Source organism: Sphaerodactylus townsendi, linkage group LG06 (genome assembly GCF_021028975.2).
Source record: "Sphaerodactylus townsendi isolate TG3544 linkage group LG06, MPM_Stown_v2.3, whole genome shotgun sequence".
NCBI lineage: Eukaryota > Metazoa > Chordata > Lepidosauria > Squamata > Sphaerodactylidae > Sphaerodactylus > Sphaerodactylus townsendi.
In genome coordinates this window covers 111170801-111181767 of record NC_059430.1, presented here as the reverse complement: position 1 = coordinate 111181767, position 10967 = coordinate 111170801, and positions in this window count along the sequence as shown.

Here is a 10967-nt window from a genome sequence, read left to right as displayed (position 1 = left end):
GCAAAGAGTTTACCTGCTGCTATATTCATTCCTTTCCCTCCACCCACTCAGGACTAGATGTTCTTATTCCTTCCTCCCACCTCTCTTTGGGTGCTTCTGTGATTGAAGGGAATTCGTTTGTGAGGGTGTGGGATGCACATGGGCCATGCTGTGTGTCAGTGAGGATTTGCAGAAGAGTCCCTCGACCGAGGAGGTCGGGGCGGATCACCTCCAACAATACCGTGGCATTGGGTTTGTGAAATCATTAGCAGCCTTTGGGGGCATGCTTGCCACAGATAACAGTATGAGAAAGGAGGTTTTGTGCATAATTCCCATAGGGCTCCAAAGTTAGAGCCTGGATCGCATGTGCAGATGAATCATTGAAATGCAAAGCATCCCTATTCTAAGCAATGCCGGTCCATCTGCGTTTCTTCCAGCAAGACTCATCACAAGACATTAAGCGCCACAACAGTCCTCTGGGAGTTGGAGCCCCAAATAGCCGTCTCCCAACACTTGCTTGCTCACCTCAACTAACCTTCTCTGCAGCACAGAGAAAATAGAGACCTATTTGGGGAAACACTTTTTTTAAAAAAAATGTAACTTGTACAGTGAAACTCGATCTAAAATTCTTGGTGCGCTGTGGAATATTAGCTCTGGTTCTCTGAGTCATCAAGAGTTTGTAAACTTTTAATTGATGAATCACCATAAATTACTGTACTCTGTCTCAGAAAAAAGACGTCCGTACGGTCAGTTGACGTGCAGCGGTCGAGAAAATGGTATGCTACCGCATTAGAAAATAGTCCCAAATGAATATGAGAATTATCGTTGGTTTTTAAGTGCTGCCTTTGTCATTCATTTTTAAGAGCTGCCTTTATTTTTGTGTAATTAAACTGAATGTCAAATTGTATTTTTATTTTCAAACTTTCAAATGGATGGGGGGCGGGGGGGGGGGGGGGACAGGGCCGTATAGGCAATAGGACCCAGGTGGAGCATTCTACAACAAAGAAGGTCCGGCATGTAGAATTCTATGGTGGTGGAATTTACATCCCTACTAACATATTTTTCTAAGACAGACTATAGATTTTCTAAGACAGACTAAATTGGTTCTTCCTTACAGTTTATAAATTTTACCCTAATTTAACAGAAAGGAACTGAAATATTTTAAATATTTTAAAATTAAATTAAATGCATTGTGTCCATCAGTGCTAGACTGATTCTGGCTTCTTCACAAATGTAGAAGGCAAATAAAAAAAAAGCCTAATCGTGTCACATTGATCCTTACTGTGCAGAAAAACTAAGATGATCTGCAGAGGGCAGGTCTACCCAGTACTTCTCAATGGAAGGTAAAGCAGTTGTCCAAGCTGCTAAGATTCTCTTATGCATGTCTGATTGTCCAAGCTGCTAAGATTCTCTTATGCATGTCTGGTAGCTGCAAAGATTGCTCCTCAAATGTTTTTTTTAAAAAAAAAAAAACCAGGAAAACTATATATTTCCAAATCAGCAGTATCAGCTGAGTGCAACCATGTACTTTTTGAGATGAAAAGGTACCCAGAGCCTGCAGAGCAAATGTCCTGGGGCAACCTTCAGCAAATGGCAACACAGAAAATCTCTTCAACTGCACACAAAACGTTGAGCGCAAGCCGAGGATGAAACTGACCAGATAACAAAATAAAATACCTCCTGAGCTCTGCATTCCGCACAGCCAAACAGGAGATGTCTTTCAGGCTCCTTACGGGAAAAAGGTACACTTCAAAGCATTTTTTTAAAAAGACATCTTGACCATAAAGAAGGCATCCTGAGGATCACTTGGGAAAAAAGCTGTGCAGAATTCCTTCCCAAGACACCTTTTTTAAGGTCCTCAGGACATCTTATTTGTGCTATGCAGAATGAACCTTTGAGCGGCCAATATTTATCCCCGCAAATGGGTCCCAAGGTGGTATAAGGTAAGCTGGCAGTAAAGCCAGAGATGAATGGATTGCTTTTCTGAATTTTAAAAGATAGGAGAGGCTTGATGAGTTGTCAGGACCCAAGGGAATACCTGGGGTATTTTTTGGAGTACTGATTGGCTGTTTCTGCACTGCACAATCATTCCGGGTTACAATCAGCACCTTACAATCCGGGTCTGTTTTATCCTGGTTTCTCCCTTTGTATGGCTGCCTGTTTTGTGAAGGAATCCAGTGAAGACTGGGAGGAAATACTCCAATTTCTTTCACGCAAGCCCAGGTCTTTTGTAGTTACATTGCAAGCATACCAGAGTATGGCCAGTATCCCACATTCCAATTGGCTGTTGTTTTTGAGTGACAGCTTGAATGAACGTTAAGTGGGGAGGTCAGGCAGCTGGGCAGGGAAAAATAAACTGGTTCTGCTCCGGTGGTGTTTACACGGTAGCGGGCTCACCCCAGGATTTTTGAAAAGAATCACCAAGACAATTTTTGAAAATCCTGGGATGAGGGAAATATCGCAGGGCAAACCCATTTTAGGACCAGGAACTGTGCGAACTTCTGGGCCAGTCTGAGATAATTCCCTTGCTCAACCATGGATATTTGGACTGTGCAGAAACAGCCATTGATTGCTGGGATGGATGCAGATATGGCAAGTAATGGTCTGCTCAAAGCACTGCCTAAATCACCTTAGGATACACAATAGGGATTAGCTAGCCCCATTGTCTAGCCAGGTACACCTTAGGACTAGGGGAGAAGTTCAGTGGCCGTCTTCCTGCACAGGCTAAACACACAAGATGGATCCCAAAACCCTTCAAGAGACATCCATTTTGTGGGGAGCAGTGTCTTGCTCTTAAAAAAGTCTTTGACCTCCATGCTTTGATAAGACCCTTTAGTGAGAGGAGGGGCCCAGCTGTTTCCAGCAATGCTGAACTAGATGGACCAATAAATTGATTCAGTACACAGCAGCTTTATATGTTTACCTTACAGCAGTGGGTAATCCCCCATCCTTCAGAAATCGATGAGTGGAAGAAAAAAAATGGTCAGAAAATGACTTCTAAAGCAATGCTATAGAATTTTCCCCATGTCTCTATGATCTTACCATAGAGATTAGGAGGAATTTCCTAGAGCATCACTCAGAAGTGAGCACATCCTCCCCAAACTCCACTCAATCCAGGCACTGCTCTCAAATTCTTCTGGCATTGGCCGAAATAGTACCGCCAACCCTGCTCTGCCACCATCGCTTAGGAAAGAGAGACCTTATTGGAGGTTAGAAATCTTTCTTCTAGGCTAAGGTGCGAGAACCAGCTGGGTGATTCGGCTTTAATGAATCCACTATCTGTCTTTTTTTCCCTGGACCCCTAGCAAATCCCGAGTCTCATTAATGGGTTATATAAGCAAACGGCTAGTTACATCCACGATAGAGGGCAGTTCCTGATAAGTTGTAGCTTTTCACTGTGTCATTACAAAGGAGAGAAACAAATAAAACCTTGCCTTCATAATATCAGGGAGGATGGCATTCCCCATCCCACACCATCACTGGTGTCTAGCAACTCTGGCTGATTAATGAGCTGCCGCTGAGATATTACCTGGCAAGAATGCTGACACATCTGTCCCTTCTGGGATAGGTCATGTGCAGTGATAAAAGAGGATCCGGCCTCCTTTGGCAGGGGGAAACAGCCCTCTAATTCCTTCCAAAATGCCAGCTAGTGGGGGAAACGCCAGTTGGATTTGCTTTTGTGCCTGTAATGAATTCAGTTTGTTACCTTTGAAGACAGCCCGTATAATGCAGCTAGTTTTGAATGCAGCAACCCAAACTCCACCAGGGGCTAGCCAACAAACAATTCTTGCAGGTACATTGACTCCCAGATTGTTTCAATTTGAGGTGCTGGTTAGGACATTGATAGCCCTTCAGTCCAAGTTCCATGTACCTAAAGAAGTGTCCCTTTCCGGATGTCTTCATGTGCTGTGTGTGGTTTTCAAGTTGATACCTGCTAGTCTCCCTCCCAACACACTTAATGTAGCCCACCTGGCATCAGCTAAAGCCTACTGCTGAGTAGCCGAATTATCATGAGACTGTGGACATCTGAGGCATTTTAGTAGCAGGAGCAGCAGCAGAAGCAATACTACAACAACTTATAGTAGTAATAATAGTAGTGGTAGTAGCAGCAGCAGTATTTCCTTCATAATATCCCACCTTCCTCTCCAATGGGGACCCAAAGCAGCTGACACCATGCTCCTTATCTCCATTTTTTCCTCACAACACCTCTCTGAGGTAGGCTTGGTTACCCAAGGTTACCCAGCAAGCTTTCATGCCCACGTGGAGATTCGAACCTGGGTTTCCACCATCCTAGTCTGATATTCAAACTACCACACAACGCTGTCTCTCTTACAAGCTGTTTCCCACACAAACAGTGCCAGAATCCTCACCTGAGCAGTTCTCCCGAAACCTTCTGACCCTATGGAATGGGTTCTCTGGCGAAGGGAGTGCCCCCTAGAGGTATTTATGAGGCACTCTGTTCGCCAGGACCTTTAGCTAGGTGCAGGGACCTGGTATTTCTAGAGGGGACCTAATTGTACTTTTAAAATCAGAAAATCACTTTGGGCTATGAGAAAAGTGGGTGTAGCTATTTTAATAAAACAAAGAAGAAAATCGTTCCTGTCATCCTACATGAATGGAGCCTAGTCATTTGTAGCTTTCTTTTTTTTTCCCCCTGTAAATTTCCTTTTAAAATCTGCCTATCTTATTATTTAATATTTTAAAAGTTTTATATAGATCTGATTTGGTTTAAAGCATGGGATGATGGATGGGCGTTTTAATAATTTATTTCTTCTTTTACTGGCATATAATAGCTTTCGCATTCATTCACTTGCTGCACGACAGAGAGAAGGCCCAGGTCGGCCACGGAGACATCCCTCGGTAGTCTTTAAACAGTTTGACTGATACTCGATTTCTTGTTATGGTGCAGCAGCAAACAGAATTATTTTCTTTGGTGCAAAAGACTTGCATAAACATGATTGACATTGATCTAGTCCGACGAAAACTTCACTTTAAAGAGATGAATGCATCGCTGGAAGGGGGGGAAATCCCGTCCTTTTGATGTATCAGAATGGATTTGATCACAGGAAGGATTCATTAGCTGCTGAACTGACACTTGTAGCAATCTCATGGCTTAGCTGGAGGGAAAGTGGTACAGTGGAGGAAATATAGGATCCAGAAAGGAGTGCTGATCTGATGGTTGGATCCACTCCAAACCAAAAGGGGCAATTTTGCACAGATTCTCCTTTCCTGATGCAAGCCCCCTTTTGTTCCTCAGAGTCCCTGTTCCCCCAGGAATAGCATTTCAGGGAGATCAATGGAAGCCAAGTGGCCGTGGGAGCAGGCATGTTCCACTCTGTGTGTGTAAAGTGCCATCAATCCACCACTGACTTATGGCCATTCTAGCAAGGGATTTTTCAAGGCAAGTGGGAAGCCGAGATAGTTTGCCATTGAGCGGTATATTGGTTAAGAGCAGGTGGATTCTAATCTGGAGAACTGGGTTTGATTCCCCACTCCTCCACCTGAGTGGCAGAGGCTTATCTGGTGAACCAGATGTGTTTCTGCTCTTTTAACATTCCTGCTGGGTGACCTTGAGCTAGTCACAGTTCTCTCAGAACTCTCTCAGCCCCACCTACATCACAAGGTGTCTGTTGTGGGGAGAGGAGTTTGTAAGTCACCTTGAGTCTCATTGCAGGAGAGAAAAGTATAAATAAATCCAATAAATCCAAACTCTTCTTCTTCTTCCTTTGCAGAGTCTTCCTTGGTGGTCTTATTTCCAAGTACAGATCCTGTTTAGCTCCCAGGCTTTGATGAGATCAGGCTATAAAGTTATACCATGGACTTAGGGTGACTGCAAACCCCCAGATATCTGCTGATGTTCCTCCCCTCTGCAAACCTTGTCCTCTCCAGACTCCACTCTTAAATCCCTAGGTATTTAACAACCTGAAGTTGGTTGTATAAGCTTCAGAAGTCATGACAAATTTAGATGCATATCACAGCTACCGTAGCATGTGCCTGTCTGAGGCTGAAGAGCTGCTCTCTGCACGCACGCACGCGCGCACACACACACACACACACAAGTGACTAGTTCTTTTCCTTTTGTAATGAAAGTAGGTAGGGACAAGCAGCTTTACCCTCTCTCCATCTGCTTTTTTCACATCTGCAAATGGCCCGGTGGAGTTACCACTGGCTCCATTGTGAAACTTACATGCAGCCACGTAAATAATGTGCTTTTAATGACAGAACCCACAGCAGCTCCTCTGGGCCACTTGCAAATGCAAAAACAACCAGTGGAGGGGCTGGAATTTCTCCTCCCTGCCTGCTTTGATCACAAGCAAAAAAGAGCTGGCATGGGGGAGAGGGAAGAGGCAGAAAACTTCCATTGCATATCTGATACAAAGTTCTTGTTCCCTAATGAACAAGAGGGCATTGTGATGTACGTGAGCCCTTGCCCTCACCTGGATGGCCCTGGCTGGTTTGGTCTTCTCAGATCATGGAAGGATTGGCCATAGTTAGCATTTGGGTGGGAGACTATCAAGGGTCACTATGCAGAGGCATGCAATGGCAAACCACCTCTGTTCATCTCTTGCCTTGACAAACTTCTGAGGTCACCCAAAGGAGATGTGACTTGACAGCGCTTTCCGCGACCTCCAGACGAGCCCCCGAAGATCCTCACCCAGAAGGCTCTGTTGCCTGCAAGGGAATCGGGGGTGCACAATGCACCAGGCGCAATGCACCGGGCGCCACCCCCCACTCCCCGTGTGGGAGTGAGATGGGTGCGTTCCGGGGTGGAGGACACACCAGTGCACCAGGCGCTTCCCCCCCTTGCTACGCCTCTGCTCTGCTGAGAACCTCTAGGCTGGGCTAGCATTGGATAAATCACCAAGGAAGTTCTATTTACCTTCATGGAATTTGAGCTTTTACACTTCATCTGTCTCATCTTTCCCACTTAAAAGAATTCAAACTGACCTCCCCAATGACAGATTCCTCTTCCAACTGTGAGCAAGGCTTAAAATATCTCCAGGAGTGGCAGCTGAATGGCTTCCTGCCCGCCCCAGAAGGTACAAATGCGATTGTGAAGAGAATGGAGCTGCGTAAAATGAAGGGGAGGCATCGTAACATAAAAGTCATCCCAAAACAACAGGGAGGATACGGCAGTAAATCCTGATGGTGCCCAATCTGTAACGCCTCAGTGTGGTATAAGCACATGTCCCCGTTCGTAATCCTCGACTGCATGAAGAATCAAAAGCCCTATTTCTCCCTGAATTTTAGTCTCCGGTTCAGAAAACTGGATACGATTCTTTGCATGTGTGCTCAGGATCCCACAAATGATGAGATGAACCCTATCCCTGGGAGGTAACATACTCAATGTGGTGGTGGGGCGGGGGGGAAGACCTAACACACTTCACTGTTTTAATTCAGATTGTGCACAGTGTTCCTGAAAGACTGTCTTTGTGCTGAACAACCAAAGGGGCAGCATTTTCATGACTCAACTGCACACTGCCAGCAGTCAATCACAAAACGGCAGCGTTCTTGTTTTCTGCCACTTTGGTGTAATCAGATTATGACTCCAAAGGGGGTGACGTAGTAATCCCCAGCTTTGCAGTGTCAGTATTACAAGCCAGGAGGTGCTTTACAGGGGAACCAAGCCCAGCCTTTTCCTGAATGCTTCTAAAATTCTGGCCCAAGTCTGAACCGAATTGATCAGCACTGTCACGACTGATGGATAATGCACCAGCGCTTTGCACTCTCTTTTTCTTGGTGATTACAGTGTCAGATATGGCAAGGGTTAAGTATGCCTCTAATCCAAAAACAGGGTGTTGATTTAGAATGTGAAGGGACACAATGCTTCTTTGCTTCTAAAACTGGGTTTCTGCAGGAACCAACTGGCTCAAACTGCCTGAGCGAACTGCTTGGCTTGCTGTCTTTATTAGGTATCATGCAATTTTCCAGTTGCAAACAGGAGGAATGATAGAGGTCTTTAACATTATGCATGGTGTGGAGCCAGTGGACAGGGAGAGGATTTTCTTCTCCCATAGTACTAGAACTCAGGGTCAACAACTGAAGCTGAAGAGTGGGAGATTCTGGACAGACCCAAGGAAGTACTTCTTCCCACAGTGCATAGATGAATTGTGGAACTCACTGCCCCATGATGTAATGATGGCTGCCAACTGAATGGCTTTAAAAGGGGAGCAGACAAATTCAAGGAGGACTGGAATATCAATAGCTACTAGTCATGGTAGCTATTTACTCGTTCCAGCATCAGAGGCAGTATGCCTCTTTATATCAGTGGCTGGGAAGCACAGGCAGGAAGACACTGTTGCAGTCATCCTAATGGTGGGTTTCCTAGAGGCAGCTGGTTGGCCATTGTGTGAACAAAATGTTGGACTAGTTGGCCTTCCAGCATAACTTTTAAAAATATTCTTATGTTCCATGAGAGAGAGAGAGAGAGAGAGAGAGAGGCCCACTGCATTGATATTAGAAAGACCCAGATTTTTTTTCAGCTAAACATCCAAACATTGCACAGTTCCCATTAGGACCGTGGTGGCGAACCTTTGGCACTCCAGATGTTATGGACTACAATTCCCATCAGCCCCTTCCAACATGGCCAATTGGCCATGCTGGAAGGGGCTGATGGGAATTGTAGTCCATAACATCTGAAGTGCCAAAGGTTCGCCATCACTGCCCTAGGACAATGGCTAGATTCATTGCACCAATATAAAAACCAGGTGCTCTGATGGGCAAGAAATAACGTTAGCAAGGAAGAACCAAAATCCATAGCTGTGTTGCACGTGGGGAACTGAAAATGAGAGGCAGTGACTTGCGTTGGGGTCATCTTCATGCATTCATGGAAGAGTTGGGAGAGAAGAGGAGGAGGAGCAGCAGAAGATAAATGAGACCCCCCCTTCTCCAAATTTCACACACTCGTCTTTTAGAATTCTTCTAATTATTCTTCTATTATTTAACATCTTGAGTGCCCATCTCAGAGAGAGCTGCAAGACAGCTGTGCCTTTCACGTCTCTTTGGAAATGATGGTGGAGTTCTGACTGGATGAGAGCCAAGGAGATGCCTTTATCTGCTGATGCCAACACCTGTAGGCATCTCCCTCCACAATGGCTCTGACTATAGGGCAGAACAATAACGCCGCTTCCACAGACTGGCTCACAAAAAGAGGGACACCGCATAATTGCGTTCCACTATAAACAGAGCTCTCGAGTTTAATTTGCATTATTCCTTTTTATTATTTATTGGCAACATTTAATTACCACATCCTTCACACACCATAATTAAAGATTCAAAACAGAGCTTGACGACTCAATTAGGGCCTTTTAAAAGTTTTATTTTGGTGCGCGCCTTCATTAAACGAAGGTTCAACTTTTACTGGAAGTCTTTAATATCGCAAGGCATTAAACCCAAAGGCTGCTTTGCTTGGAATAAATCACCCCCAGACAAAAGCTGGCAAGCTCCAAGCCATTGCTCTGACACCCGCAGTCACAATACACTTTTGTTCTTCCACACAGAAGAAGTGTTTAGATAGTTGATGGCCTTCTTTTTTGCTAGTTACTCAGCAAAAGGTAATTTGCCCTGCCTTTGTTTTCTCTTGATTTTCTGGTTTTGCAGGAGGTATTGTGATGGACAGGAGGCTGTCCTGACCCCGAAGGAAATATCAGCCACTCAGATGAGTCCATATGAGTCCTGCTCCAGTATCCAGTCATCTTTGAGAAGGAGGGAAGATGTTGGAACCATAGTGGGACAAAAGGGGCGGAGCCCCATCAATCATTTGTCATGCCCCTCCAATCAGCACTAGGGGTTGGTGTGAAATCTGACACAAGTTTTTCAAATGTAAGTCCTCCACATAAAGGGGAAACCAAAAGAGTCAAGGCAAAAAGGAGTGAATCCTGTCATAAATATCTCCAGGTGTGAATGGGCTAAAACAGAATGAATGGTTAGCAAGGCTGAAGAGTCCTGACTTTCACAGCCTGCAAGCAGTGAGGAAAAATTATGTTTAAGAAATGAGAGAGAGATAAGGTAAGGAAGGGGCAAAAATCATGTTGTTCCAGACTCTGGACAAAGCAAAGAAATAGACAGCGCAGGCAGGACAACGTTCCACAGGAGTCCTGAAGAGCTCTTATTGCTGGGGAAATCATGTTTGACAGGACAGGAGACAAATAATAAGGAATTTAAGTCTAGAGGTGAGTACAAAACTTTTGCTAATTAATGGGACTCCACAGGAATCATACACAGGAGAAGGTTGTAGTTTTTGAATATTGGGAGTCCTATTTGGCATCGAATAACAAATTTGTAAGAAAATGGACAGGTTCCCAACTATAACCCAATCATAGCTAAGTTTCAAGCATAGAATTACAGCAAGAGACCAAGAGTTTTTAGTGAATTAAATTAATTTGTTCTCCAGGCTTAGGCACAGAAAATCACATGGAGGCTGTGGAAACCTTGACTGATGCCCCTCCCCCCTGGCCCGAGGAGGCCCTCTTCTTCCCACCAGGGGTTGCACCATATGGCCCTATGGAGAGCATCCCTTGGATGCTGCAGGTTTGGTACTGCTTTGAGCTGGCTGGGCTTCCCCATCCACACTAGAAGGCAGAGTGTGTCTCGAGACTGCATGCAGCACAGCTCTCGCTGGGTCAGTTGTGTTTCTGCTGCCCTTGGTGCCGCTGCTTGCCCCTGCTCTTAAGGCGCCTGGTGCTGCCTGCAGGCTGGAGGGGCACTCACCTGAGTTGCCCCTACCGCCCATGCTGTTCCCTCCTGCCATTGGCACTCCTTCCCCCCGCTGGGGCTTCTTTGCTCTTTTCCCTGGCATCTCCTACCCGAGCTTCAAAAAGAAAAAAAGGGGGGGGGGAATCCCTGTTACCACTGGGCCTATTGGAGCAGGGCCCTTGTTGTCCTCCCTCGTGTGTTGCTCAAGGTTGCACTGCGATCCACTGGGCGGAATCCACCAATTCCCAATAGCTTGCTGCTGCAAGTCTGCTGCTGCTATCTTGCTCAATCCA